Raw genomic sequence first — 14,472 nt, forward strand, 5'->3', positions numbered from 1 at the left:
CTGGGTGGCTCAGCAGTTGAGCACCTGCCTGCTTCTCCCTCTGCCTTCTCTCCCTTTTTCTGTGTCTTTCATGAATAAATAAATAAAATCTTAAAAAAAAAGAGTTAAAAGAAGTTTAAGTTTAAGGGTTAAGTTTAAGAGTTAAAAACTTCAGGGCACCTGGGTGGCTTAATCAGTTAAATGTCCACTTCTTGATCTCTGCTCAGATCATGATCTCAGTCGTGAGGTCAAGCCCCATTGGGCCCCATGCTCAGCAAGGAGTCTGCTTGAATTTCTCTCTCCTCCTTCTCCTTTTGCCCCTCGCTCCACTCATGTGATCTCTCTTTTTCTATCTCTCTAAAAATAAATAAACAAATCTTTTTTAAAAAGTGAATTAAAAACTTCTGGGGGATCTAGTCATAAGAAGGACACCAAAATATTATGAGATTTATTTCCAGGGACTTGACCAGGTTCTCAGAGTAGATATCAGAGAAAAAAAAAAAAAAAAACCTCATGCTTCCAGAAGGAGAGGGGAAAAGAAATAATTTTGATATATCCAGAGATATCTGCTCTTCCCAAAAGGGCCTGACCTCAGAAGAAAACAGTTAAAACCCTGCTAGGGAATTATCAGAGCATAACTGGCATAGAGGAAGGGAAATACTCAAATCTAGACAACTCTAACTATCCTGTTCCATGTACAGGGAGTGAAAAATACTGAGAAATGCTTGAGAGTTCAACATCCAGAAGCACAGGCTCACTAAAAGACTGAGATCATCAAACTATAGGCTGCTTCCCCTCCCCCAACACCTCACCATCACTTTATAAAAGCCTATTTACAACAGTTCCTTTTACTCAGTACACAATGTCTGGCTGTCAAGAAAAAATTACAAGGCATACCAAAAAGCAAAAAATTCAATTTGAAGAAGCATGGCAAGGATGTTGAAATTACCAGACCAATAATTTAGAACAACTATTGGTAATATGATAAGGACTCTAAGGGATAAAATGCACAGCATGCAAGAACAGATAGGCAATGAGACAGATGGATATCCTAATAAAGATCCAAAAGGAAATTCTAGAGACCAAAAACACTTTAAAAGAAATTGAGAATGTGTTTGATGGGCTTATTGGTACACTAAATATGGCTGAGTAAAGAATCTCTGAGCTAAAGGATATATCAAAAGAATCCTCAAAAACTGAAAGACAAAAAGAAAAAAAAAACCAGAATATCCAAGGACTGTGAGACAACTATAAAAGGAATAACATGTGTAATACAAATGCCAGAAGGAAAAGAAAGAGGAAAAAACAGAAGAAATATTTTAAATAATACTGAGTGAGAATTTCCCTAAATTAATGTCATACATCAAACCATAGATGCAGGAAGCTCATAAGATACCAAGAGGATGCATGCCTAAAACACTATACCCACACATATCATTTTCAAACTACAGAAAATTAAAGATAAAGAATAAAATTCTGAAAGAGTCAAGTGAATAAAACACTTTATATAGAAAGGAACAAAGAGAGGATTATATCTGTTCTCAGAAACCATGCAAGCAAGCAAGCAAGTAGAAGAAATACTTAAAGTATATATAGAGAAACCACCAATCTACAATTTTGTACTCTGTGAAATTATCCTTCAAAAGAGAAAAAGAAATAGAGACTTTAAAAAAATGATAGAATTTGCTTCCAGTAGATTTGCCTTGCAAGATATATGAAGACTTCTTTAGAGACAAAATACTATAGATCAGAGAGCACATAGACCAAGTACAGTTCCTACATAAAATGAGAAAGAACAATGAAGAATAAATAAATAAAGGCAAAAGAAAAACTTATTTTTCTTGCTAAGGTAAATAAGTCAAAGAAAGACAAATACCATATGATCTCACTCATATGTGGAACTTAAGTAACAAAACAGATGAACAGAGGGGAAGGAAAGGAAAAATAAGACAAAAACAGAGAGGGAAGCAAACTATAAGAGACTCTTAACTATAGGAAACAGACAGGGTTGCTGGAGGGTAGGTAGATGGGGGGATGGCATAATTGGGTAATGGGCATTAAGGAGGGCACCTGAAGTAATGAGCACTGGGTGTTGTATGCAACTGATGAATCTAATAATACAGTATATGTTAATTAAACTGAATTTAAACAAAAAAAATTTTAAACTCTTATTTTTCTTAACAAATAGCAGTTTGTTTAAAAGACAATACTAACAAGTATTTGATTATGATGCATTGTACATATTTTATGGATATTTACATATGTTTACATATAAATGAAATAAATGACAACAATGATACAAGAGAAGAGAAGGAGAAACTAGGATGGTTTTAGTAATATAAGGTACTCATGCTACCTGTGAAGATAGTATTATTTGAAAGTAGACTTGGAGAGCTATAAATATATGCAAAGAAACTTAAGAAAAGAAGTATAACCAATATGCTAAGAAGAGAAAATGGAATGATATAAAATGGCCAATTACAATAACAAAAGGAGGATGCCTGGGTGGCTCAGTGGTTGAGCGGCTGTCTGCCTTTGGCTTGGGGTATGACACAGGGGTCCCAGGATAGAGTCTCACATCGGGCTCCCTGCAGAAAGCCTGCATCTCCTTCTATCTCTTTGCCTCTTTCTATGTCTCACATGAATAGATAAATCAAAATCTAAAAATAAAATAAAGTAAAATAACAAAAGGCAGAAAAATGAGAAGACAATAAGAAAAATAATAAAGACAACAAATAGAAAACACTAATGAATATGGTAGGTATTAACCAATATTTAATATCACTATAAACATTAATAATCACTATAAACAACATTGGTTAGATCACCAGCTAAAAGACAGATTGTCAGAGTGGACCAAAAAACAAGACCCACATATATGTTGTCTATAAGACACTCACATTAAATACAAAAACACATACAGATTAAAAGTAAAGGGAGGCAGAAAGATATACTATGCTAACAATAATCAAAGGAAGGTAGGGTAGATACATTAATTTCAGACAAAACAGACATTAAAGTACAAAAAGTTACCATAAAGAGGGACATCGCAATCATAAAGGAGTCAGCACTTCAAAAAACATAACCCTTAATGTATATGCCCCTAACAACAGAGTATCAAAATACATGAAACAAAAACTGACAAAACTGCAAGGAAAAATAGATGAATCAGCTATCATAGTTGGAGATTTCAACACCACTTTATCAAAAATTGGCAGATCCAGCAGGAAGAAAATCAGTAAAGACATAGTTGAATTTAACATCACCAATCAACTGGATATAACTGACATCTATAGGTTACTTCATCCAACAATAGAAGATTACACATTCTTCTCAAGGTTAAATGGAAAATTCACCAAGATAGAACACATTCTGGTCCATAAAACACACCTTACCAAATTTAAAAGGATAAAAGTCATAAAATGTCTGCTCTTAAGCAACAATAAAATTAAACTAGAACTCACTAATAGAAAGATAACTGGAAAATCTTAATTATGTGGAGATTAAACAACACACATGAGTCAACAAAGAGATCGCAAGAGAAATTCTAAAATATTTCAATTAAATGAAAATACAATTTTCAAAATTTGCAAAATAGAGTCAAAGAAGTACTTACTTAGAAGGAAATTTATAGCATTGAATGTATATAATAGAAAAGAAGAAAGATTTAAAATCAATAATCTGGGGCACCTGGATGGCTCAGTGGTTGAGCATCTGCCTTTGGCTCAAGTGATCCCAGGGTCCTGGAATCAAGTTCTGCATCAGGCGCCCCACAGGGAGTCTGCTTCTCCTTCTGTCTATGTCTTCCTTTCTCTGTGCTTTTCATGAAAATGAATACAACCTTAAAAAAATAATAAAATAAAATGTGTAATCTAAGTTTCCATCTTAAGAAACTTGAAAAATAGCAAATTAAATCCAAAGTAAGTAAGAAAATTAATGCAAAAATTGGAGCAGAAATCAATAGAGAAAAATCAACAAAATTTGGTTATTTGAAAAGATCAATAAAATTGATAAGCCTCTAGCTATGCTAACTAAGAAAATAGAATATTACTTACTAGAATGAGAAGTGAAAGAAGGAACATCACTACAGATTCCATGGACATTAAAAGGATAATAAAAGAATATTATAAGCAACTTTATTCCGACAAACTTGATAACCTAGATAAAATGGATAAATTCTTGGAAAGACACAATCTGCCAAAATCATAGAAGAAACAAACCTGAATAGGCCTAAATGTATTAAAGAAATTAAATCAATAATTAATAAGCAAGCCCAATTAGGCTCACTGCTGAAGGAAGTAATTATATATATATAATTATATAACTCTGTACGATCTATTTCATAGGATAGAAATAAAAAGAAATTTCCTAACTAATTCTGTGAGGCTACCATTACCCTAATACCAAAACAAGACAAAGACATTACAAGAAAAGAAAACTATAGGCCAATATCTCATCTCTCATAAACATAGATTCAAATTCCTCAAAGCATTATTAGAAGATTGAATCCAACAATGTATAAATAGAATTAAATAACATGACAGTAGATCCCAGATATGCAAGATGAGTTCAACTTTTCAAAATAAATTAATGTGGCTCATCACATCAACAGGCTAAAAAAGAAAGATCACATGATCATATCAATAGATGCAGAAAAAAAAGTTGACAAATCCAATACCTATTCATGACAAAAATCTCAGTAAACTAGAAATAGAGGGGAACTTCCTAAACTTGATAGAGAATACCTACAAAAAAAACCCTACAACTAATATACTTCATGGTGAGAAACTCAAATTTTTTTCCATTAAGATCAGGTACAAGGCAAGGATGTCTCCTCTCATCTCTCCATTTAACATCATACTGGAAGTTTTAGTTAATGCAATAAGATAAGAAAAGGAAACAAAAAGTATACAGATTTGGAAGAAAACATAAAACTATTATTCATAAAGATGATATAATTTTATGGGAAAAATCCAGAAGAACTGATTAACCATATCCTGGAACTAAAAAGTAATTATAGGAAGTTTGCAGGATACAATGTCAATATACAAAAGTCAATCTCTTTCCTATACACTAGCGATGAATGAGTGGAAGTTGACATTAAAAACATTAATATTTACATTAGCATCAAAAAATTAAATACTAAGGTATAAATATAGCAAAATATATCAAAATGTCAGTTCTTCCCAACTTGATCTACAAATACAATGCAATCACAATCAAAATCCCAGCAAGTTACTTTGTGGATGTAACAAACTGGTTCTAAGTTTATATGGGGAGGAAAAAAGACCCAGAATATCCATTCACTATTTAAGGAGAAGAATAAAGTCAGGTAATCAACAATACCTCACTTTAAGACTTAGTACAAAGCTAGAGTAACAAAAAAAAAAACAAACAAACAAAAAAAGCGTGGTATTGGTGAAAGAATAGACAAATAGATCAATGAACAGAACAGACAGCTCAAAGACCCACAATAAAATAGTCAACTAATCTGACAAAAGAGCAAGGTAGTACAATGGAGCAAAGAGATTCTTTACAATAAATATGATGGAACATCTGGACCATCACATGTGAAAAAGAAAGAAAGAGAAAAAGGAATCCAGATACAGCCTTACACCATTCACAAAAATGAATTCAGGGCAGCCCGGGTGGCTCAGTGGCTTAGCGCCACCTTCAGTCCCGGGTGTGGTCCTGGAGACCTGGGATTGAGTCCCACTTCAGGCTCCCTGCATGGAATGGAGCCTGCTTCTCCCTCTGCCTGTGTCTGTGCCTCTCTCTCTCTCTCTCTCTCTCTCTCTGTGTGTGTGTGTGTCTCTCATGAATAAATAAATAAAATTTTAAAAGAAAAAAATGAATTCAAATGGATTACAAACTTAAATGTAAAATGCAAAACTCTAAAACTTCTAGAAGATAACATAGGAGAAAACCTAGAAGACATTGGGCTTGACAATAACATTTTAGATACAACACCAAAGGCACAATCCATAAAAGAAATAATGGATAAGCTAGACTAATTTAAATTTAAAACTTTTGATCTATGAAAAATGATATTAAGAGATTAAGAAGACAAGTCAAAAACTAGGAGAAAATATTTGTGAAAAACTCATCTGATAAAGGATTGTTATTCAAAGCATATAGAGAACTCTTAAAACTCCACAATAAGAAAACAAACACTTTTGAGTAAAACAGAAGATATACAGAAAGAAAAGAATCATATGAAAAGAAGCTCTTTGTCATATGACATCAGGGAAATGTAAATTAAAACAACAATGACATATTACTATATGTCTATTAGAATTTCAAATTCACCACCAATACAAATGCTGGTGAGAGTACGAAGCATCAGAAACTCCCATCCATTGCTGTTGGGAATACAAAATGATACAGTTATTTTGGTGATAGTTTGATAGTTCCTTCCAAAACAAAGATATTCATATCTTACAATCCAGCAATCATACTCCTTAATATTTACTCACAGGAGGTGAAAACTTATATCCACACAAATCTGCACATGGATGTTTTTAACAGCTATCTTTGTAATTGCCAAAACGTGGAAACAACCAAGATGTCCTTCAGTAGAGGAATGGACATATTAACTATGGTATATCCAGACAATGGAATTCAATGTTAAAAAAAAGAGCTTCAAGCTATGAAAAGCTTGATGAATTTTACCTGCCTATCAGTAAAGGAAAGAAACTAATATGAAAACACTACATACTGTATGATTTTAACTATATGACATTCTGGAAAAGGCAAAATTATGAAGATACTGAAAGATCAGTGGTGCCAGGGTTGAGAGGGGGCAGGAATGAATAGTCAGAGCACAAAGATTTTTAAGGATTAAAATACCTGTATAATACCATAATGATGGGTATATGTTATTATACAGTGCCCAAACCCATAGAATGTCCAATACAAAGAATAAACCATAAATTATGCACTGGCTGATGATGATGTGTCAGTGTAGGTTAATCAATTGTAACAACAAATGTAGCACTCTGGGGGGGGGGCGGACAGTAATAATTATATTGATTAAGGAAAAGGCCATCAGGGGTGTAGAGAGAGCAAAGGTACATATAGGAAATCCATACCCTCAATTTTGCTATGAACCTAAAACTGCTCTAAAAAATAACATCTTGGGAACGCCTGGGTGGCTCAGCAGTTGAGCATCTGCCTTCAGCTCGAGGTGTGACCCTGGAGTCTCAGGATCGAGTCCCACATCAGGCTCCCTGCTGGAGCCTGCTTCTCCCTCTGCCTATGTCTCTGCCTCTCTCTCTCTCTCTCTGTGTGTGTGTATGTGTGTGTGTGTGTGTGTGTCTCATGAATAAATAAATAAAATATTTTAAAAATAATAAAAAATAAAAAAATAAAAATAACACCTTGTTTAAATGATTATGAATTTTCCAAATTTGATGGAGACTATAAACCAACAGATCCAAGAAGCTCAAAAAATTCCATGAACAAAAAATATGAAGAAAACAACAGCCAGTCAAAACCATTTATAAAGAGAATCAAATCATTCAAAATTATTGATAAAAAGAAAATTTTCAAAGCATCCAGAGAAAAGAGACACATTACATCAAGAGGAACAAAGATAAAAAAGACAGCAGATTGAGGGGTGAGGAGGTTTGATGGTGAAGTAGTAGGAAGACCTTAGGCTTGCCTGTCCCTCAAACACAGCTAGATAAATAACAAATAATTCTGAATGCTCAAAAAATTGATCTGAGGACTGACAGCACAAACCACACAATTAAAGGGAGAGAAGAGGCCACACCCTGGAAGATAGGACATGCAGAGATATGGTTTGTGGGAGAAACTAATCACAGCTGCTATGAAAAGGAGGGAGCCCTGATTGCAGAGAGAGAGGTGCACAAGCAGACAAGCATGTGCAAAAGAGAAACAAAGACAGAGAGACAGAGACAGAGACAGAGACAGAGAGACAGAGAGAGAGGCACACAGAAGATGGCACAGGAAAACACGTCCTCAAAGCCATGTTCTCATTCATTTGGGGAATATAAATAATAGTGAAAAGGAATAGAAGGCAAGGGAGAAGAAATGGGTAGGAAATATCAGAAAGGGAGACAGAACATAAAGACTCCTAACTCTGGGAAACGAACTAGGGGTGGTGGAAGGGGAGAAGGGCGGAGGGTGGGGTGAATGGGTGACGAGGACTGAGGTGGGCACTTGATGGGATGAGCACTGGGTGTTATTCTGTATGTTGGCAAATTGAACACCAATAAAAAATAAATTTATTATTAAAAAAAAGCTATCAACTGGGAAAACAAGAGTGGCTGATTTTCATGAGTTTTTGCAACTAGCAGGGCTCAAAGACTGGAGACTTAGAGGTCTAATGCCTGGCTAGTATAGAGTCATGAGGGTGCTGTGGTGCTCCTATAGAGAAGGCAGGCAGGTAACCTGGGATAGACAGTATGATTTGAGGATCACCTACGAAGAACCAGGAGAAATGGTTCCTTCTTCTTGAAGCATATCTGAGAGAGATATCATCCTCAATGGGGAAAAAGAGCCAGTGGGTGCCATTTCCTTCCTCCACTCCTCAGCATAAGTGCAGAGACACCTGCTGAGATCAGATAACCTGGAGATTGACTCTTTAGTGTGTTCTGTTCCAAAACCCATACTCCTGTGCTCTGCCCTTCTAGATCAAACATGCATCAATCCTACTAGAGCAGAACCTTACCCCAGAAGACAATCATAGATCCCTGTACACCAGATCCCTAAAGTTTGGAGTTCTGAAACTTAGCCAACCTGGCTGGGATAAAGCCCAAAGTGTACTGAACTGCTCTAAGCAGGCAAGCAACCTGGACACAGACGATGTGAGAACAGTAAACTGAAAAACACCTAGGACACATAAAGAGAAAATTATTGGCTTCTCTGGGAGGGCTCCCCTGAGAGCAGCAAGCATGAATTCCTCTCTCTGGGACAAAGGAGCTGCCTAGTGCCATTTCCCTCCCCAATCCTTCAGCATAAACTAACTTCAGGAAATAACACAACATCAATACTGGCTAGCTAAACTGCTTACATCAAGCCCCACTCCAATGAGCTCTGCTGGTACTACTTTTCTGTGTGTACCTGAGTGTACCAGAGAACCAGTATAGCAGACCCCTACCCCAGAAAATCAGCACAAACCCTCCCACACACACCATGTCTACTGACCACAGAATTCTGCAAAGCTTTAGCCCTAGTGGAAATAGCTATAGGTCTCTTCTAACAAGCAAAACAGAGAACACAGTGTTAAAACTGGCCGGTCTGGCCAAGGTCCAAATAGCCTCCACTGCAGGCAAAGAGAAACTCCACAAAGGACTGACCTGAGAGATATAGTAAAGTGCACAGCAGCAGAGTGCACACACCATACACCTGAGACACTTTCTGAAGCATTAGGCCCTGGAGAGTATCTGATCTCTTCTTCATAAAACCATTACTCTCAGAAGCAGGAAACATAACAGGCTTTCCTAACACAGAGAAGAAGATAGAGACCTAGATAAAATACCAAACAGAGGAATTCATCCCAAAAGAAAGAACAAGAAAAGGCTACAGCCAGAGATCTAATTGAAACAGATGCAAGTAATATCCCTGATCCAGATTTTAAAGAAATAATCATAAAAATATTAGCTGGGCTTGAGAAAAGCGTGGAAGACACCACAGAGTCCTTTATCACAGAGATAAAAAAAAAAAAACCTAAAGACTAATCAGGCCAAAATGAAAAATGCACCAGGATAGAAGAAGCAGAGGAATGAATAAGTGATATAAAAGATAAAATATGGATAATAATGAAGCTGAACAAAAAAGGGAAAGAAAAATCTTGGATCATGAAAGGACAACTAGGGAACATAGTGACCCCATAAAGTGTAATAACATTCATATCACAGGAGTCCCAGAAAAAGAAGAGAGGGAAAAGGGGACACAAAGTTATTTGAGCAAATTATAGTTGAAAACTTCCCTAATCTAGGGAAAGAAACAAATATCCAAATGCAGGAGGCACAGAGAACTCCTATCAAAATCAACAAAGGCAGTCCAACACCAAGACATATTGTTGTTAAATTTTCAAAATACAGAGATAAAGAAAAAGTCCTAAAAGAAGCAAGAAAAAAAAAGTCCCTAACTTACAAAGGAAGACAAATAAGATTAGAAGATCTATCCACAGAAACTTGGCAGGCAAGAAGACAGTGGCATGATATATTCTATGTGCTGAATGGAAAAAAATATGCAGCCAAGAATACTGTATACAGCAAGACTATCATTCAGAATAGAAGAATAAATAAAGAATTTCCCAGAGAAACAAAAACTAAAGGAATTCATAACCACTAAACCAGCCCTGCAAGAAATACTAAAGGGGACTCTTTAAATGGGAAAGACCAAAAGCAACAAAAACTAGAAAGTAAGAGAGAAAATCTCCAGAAACAATGAAAAATCAAGTAATAAAATGGCATTAAATCCATATTAAGTAATAATCACTCTGAATGTAAATGGACTCAATGCTCCAATTAAAAGAGCTAAGTATGGGTACCTAAGACCCATATGTATGCTGCCAACAAGAGATTCATTTTAGCCTAAAGACACTAGAAAGTGTGCAGATTGAAAGTGAAGGAATGAAGAAATATTTACTAGGCACATGGATGTCAAAAAAAGGGTTGGAATAGCCATACCTGTATCAGACAAACAAGATTTTTAACCAAAAACTGTAACAAGAGAGGAAGAAGGGCACTAAATTATACTAAAGGAGTCTATCCAACAAGAAGATCTAACAATATAAATATTTGTGCCCCCAGCTTGGGAGCACCCAAACATATAAAATAACTATAACAAACAGAAAGGGCCTCACTGACAGTAATAAAATAATAGGAGGGGACTTTAACAACCCCACCTGCATCAATGGATAGATCATCTAGGCAGAAAATCAAAAAGGAAACAATGGCTTTGAATGACATACTGGATCAAATGGACTTAACAGGTATATTAAGAACATTTCATCCTAAAGTAGCAGAATACATTCTTTTCAAGTGTACATGGGACATTCTCCAAGATAGAACACATAAATGGGTCACAAATCAGTCCTCAACAGGAACAAAATGATGGTGATCATACATGCATATTTTCATCCCACAACACTATGAAACATGAAGTCAATGACAAAAAAAAATTAGAAAGAACACAAATACATGAAAGCTAAAAAACATCCTACTAAAGAATGACTGGGTCAAACAGGAAGTTAAAGAAGAAATAAAAAATGTATTGAAACAAATGAAAATGAAAACATAATAGTCCAAAACCTTTGGGATGCAGCAAAAGAAGTCCTAAGAGGGAAGTAAATAGCAGGCCTATCTCAAGAAGCAAGAAAAATCTCAAATATACAGAAAAGGAACCACAAATGAAGTCTAAAGCTAGCAGAAGAAGGGAAATAATAAAGATCAGAACAGAAATCAAATATACAAACAAACAATAACAAGAAAAAGAAACCCAGTAGAATAGATCAATGAAACCAGGAGCTGATTCTTTGAATGAATCAATAAAATTGATAACCTCTAGCCAGACTTTTCAAAAAGAAAATAGAAAGGACTCAAATAAATAAAATCATGAATGAAAGAGGAGAGATCATAACCAACTCTACAAAAATACAAACAATTGTAAGAGAATATTATGAAAAACTACATGCCAACAAATTGGACAATCTGGAAGAAATGGATAAATTCCTAGAAATATATAAACCAGCAAATCTGAAACAAGAAGAAATAGAAAACTTGAACAGACCAAAACTCAGCAAATATATTGAATCAGTAATCAAAAATCTCCCAACACAGAGAAGTCCAGAGCCAGATGGCTTCCCAAGGGAATTCCATCACAAATTTAAAGAAGAGTTAATATTTATACTTCTCAAACTATTCAAAAAAATAGAAATGGAAGGAAAACTTTCAAATTCATTCTACAAGACCAAACACCCAAATGAAAAAGAGAACTACAGGGCAATATCCCTGATGAACATGCATGCGAAGATTCTTAATAAGATACTAGTGATTCAAAACCAATAGTAGAGTAAAACAATCATTGACCATAATCAAGTGGGATTTATTCCTGGGTTGCAAGGGTTATTCAATACTGACAAATCAATCAACATGCTACACCACATTCATAAAAGAAAGATAAGAACCATATAATCCACTCAATAGATGCAGCCAAGTGTTTGACAAGTACAGCATCTATTCTTGATAAAAAAAAAAAAAACTCTCGACAAAGGAGGGATAAAAGGAACATACATACCTCAACATCATAAAGGCAATGTATGAAAAACTCACAGCTAATATCATCTTTAATGGAAAAAAACTGAGAGCATTTTTCTCTATGGACAGAGAAACAAAACAGCGATGTCCAGTCTCATCACTGTTGTCAACATAATATTGGAAGTTTTAGCCTCAGCAATAAGAGAGCAAAAAGAAATAAAAGGCATCCAAAATCAGCAAGGAAAAAGTCAAACTTTCACTATTAGCAGATGATATGACATTCTATGTAGAAAAATAAAAAGACTCCATCAAAAAAATTGCTATAACTGATACACATATTCAGTAAAGTTGCAGAATACAAAGCCAATGCACAGAAATATGTTGCATCTCTGTACATCAATAAAGACACAGCAGAAACAGAAATCAAGGAATCTATTCCATTTACAATTGCATCAAAAAACATAAGATATCTAGGAATAAACCTAAACAAAGAGGTAAAGGATCTATACTCTGAAAACTACAGAACACGTATCAAATACATTGAAGAAGATACAAAGAAATGGAAAAACATTCTATACTCATGGATTGGAAGAACAAGTATTGTTAAAATGTCTATACTACCCAAAACAATCTACCCACTCAATGCAATCCTTATCCAAATACCACCAGCATTTTTCACAGAGCTAGAACAAAGAATCCTAAAATTTGTATGGACTAGAAAAGACTCTGCCTGGCAAAAGCAATTTTGAAAAAGAAAATCAAATCAGGAGGCATCACAATTCCAGACTTCATTATATTACAAAGCCATAGTCATCAAGATAGTATGGTACTGGCACAGAAACAGACACATAGGTCAATGGAATACAATAGAAAATCCTGAAATGGACCCACAACTATATAGTCAACTAATCTTTGATAAAGCAGAAAAGAATATTCAGTAGAAAAAAGTCTTTTCAACAAATGGTTTTGGGAAACTGGACAGCAACATGCAGAAGAATGAAACTGGACCATGTTCATACATCATAAACAAAAATAAATTCAAAATGAATGAAAGACCTAAATGTGAGACAGTAATTCATCAAAATCCTAGAGGAGAACAAGGCAGTAATCTTCTTGACATTGACCATAGCAACTTCCAACTAGATATGTCTCCAGAGACAAGGGAAACAAGTAAAAATGAAATATTGGGATTTCATCTAGATAAAAAGCTTCTGCACAGTGAAAGAAACAATTGACAAACCTAAAGGGCAATCTTTGGAAGAAGAGAAGATATCTGCAAATAACATATCTGATAAAGGGTTAGTATTCAAAATCTATAATGAACTTATCAAACTCAACAACCAAAAAAAAAAAAAAAAAAAAAAAAAACCCAAATAATCCAGTTAAGAAATGAGCAGAAGACGTGAATATACATTTTTCCAAAGAAGACAAACAGATGGCCAACAGTCACATGAAAAGATGCTCAATATCACTCATCATCAGGGAAATACAAATAAAAACTATAATAAGGTATCACCTCACACCTGTCAAAATGGCTAAAATTAAGAAAACAGGAAATAACACACATTGGTGAGGATGCAAAGAAAGGGGAACCATCTTACATTGTTGGTGGACATGCAAACTGGTACAGCCACTCTGGAATATAGTATGAAGGCTCTTCAAAAGGTTAACCATAGAACTTCCCTACAATTTAGCAAATGTGACACTAGGTATTTACCCAAAGGATACAAAAATGTTGATTTGAAGGGATACATGCACCCCAATGTTTATAGCAACATTATCAACAATAGCCAAACCATATGGAAAGAGCCCAAATGCCCATTGATTGATGAATGTATAAAGAAGATATGATATATATATATATATATATAAACACACATATATATGAATATTACTCAGCCATCAAAAAGAATGAAATCTTTCCATTTACAACAATGTGGATGGAGCTAGAGACTTCTACTAAGCAAAATAAGTCAGTTAGAGAAAGACAAATACCATACAACTTTACTCATATGTGGAATAAACAAAACAAACAATAATAGGGGGAAAAAAGAGAGAGGAGCAAACCATAAAACATTCATAACTATAGAGAACAAACTGAGGGTTGCTGGATGGGGAGATTGAGATGGGGGATGGGTTAAATGGATGATGGGTATTAAGAAGAGCACTTACGATGAATATGGAGTGTTATATGTAAGTGATGAATCACTAAATCATACACCTGAAATTAATATTACACTATATGTTAACTAACTGGAATTTA

This window comes from Canis lupus, chromosome 7, assembly GCF_003254725.2.
Source record: "Canis lupus dingo isolate Sandy chromosome 7, ASM325472v2, whole genome shotgun sequence".
In the NCBI taxonomy this organism is placed as follows: Eukaryota; Metazoa; Chordata; class Mammalia; order Carnivora; family Canidae; genus Canis; species Canis lupus.